Below are 1,033 nucleotides of genomic sequence, written 5' to 3'. Positions count from 1 at the left end.
CCAGCATATTTTTTTTACCTCTCCCAGATAACCCCCTAATAACTAATTTATAAGGGTTAACAGAGCAAGTTTACTGTTCAGAATTTTCACCTCTTGTTCACGGTGGAGACAGCTTACAAAGAGTCTCTCTCTCTCTCTCTTTCTCTCCCTCTCTGTTACAAACATCCAATTTACTTGAATCAGCACTGTGTAATACCTCATTTCCCCTGTGGTAGCGCTGCTGGGAAGTTGAACACTTACATGCAGATTTCCCCCAGCTTATAGGTGATTACTGGAAGTCTGATCAGCTTATTGCACTATACTAACAAGTAGTGACTGTCTTAAAGTGTCACTGTAATTTTTTTTTTTTTTTTTTGCAGAAATCAATAGTACAGGCGATTTTAAGAAACTTTGTAATTGGGTCTATTAGGCAAATATGCCATTATCTGCATTCAAAAAAAAACTTTCCCCGGGTCCCCCCTCCTCTCTCTCTCATTCACTGCTCATTATCCGGAAATCTTAAATCTTTTACATCAGTTGGCTCCTGTCTTTTCTATGGAGAGGGGAGGGGGGAGGAGGGAGATTAGTTGCCAGCAGAGAACAAAGGATTACACAGCGGGATCTGTATGAAAGCTGGTATGCAGAGGTCAGAGAGTTCAGTGCTGACTTCAGAGGAGATAGCCCAGTAATGTAGCTGTAAATTAACTCTTTGTTGTCCTGTTTTGGTTCCTCATCTCCCTCCACCCCTCCCCTCTCCATAGAGAACCATGAAGACAGGGGGGAGAGCTTCAAACTGCTTTTTCATGATAAAAATGCATTTTTGGGCTAATAAACCCAATTACAAAGTTTCTTAAAATCGCCTGTACTATTGATTTCTGCAAAAAAAAAATTTAAACGACTGTGACTTAAAGTATAGAAACCCTTTAATAATATCAGAAATATTTATAAAACAATGGAAAATGGGGGCAGTAGTGGTTTCTCTATGGAAAACTATTCTGGGCGCTGTACCCTTGTAACATTTATCCATTTTCTTGATGAAAATTTATAACCAACC

The sequence above is a fragment of the Dendropsophus ebraccatus genome, chromosome 15 (assembly GCF_027789765.1).
Source record: "Dendropsophus ebraccatus isolate aDenEbr1 chromosome 15, aDenEbr1.pat, whole genome shotgun sequence".
Taxonomy (NCBI): domain Eukaryota; kingdom Metazoa; phylum Chordata; class Amphibia; order Anura; family Hylidae; genus Dendropsophus; species Dendropsophus ebraccatus.
This window is presented reverse-complemented; position numbering follows the sequence as displayed.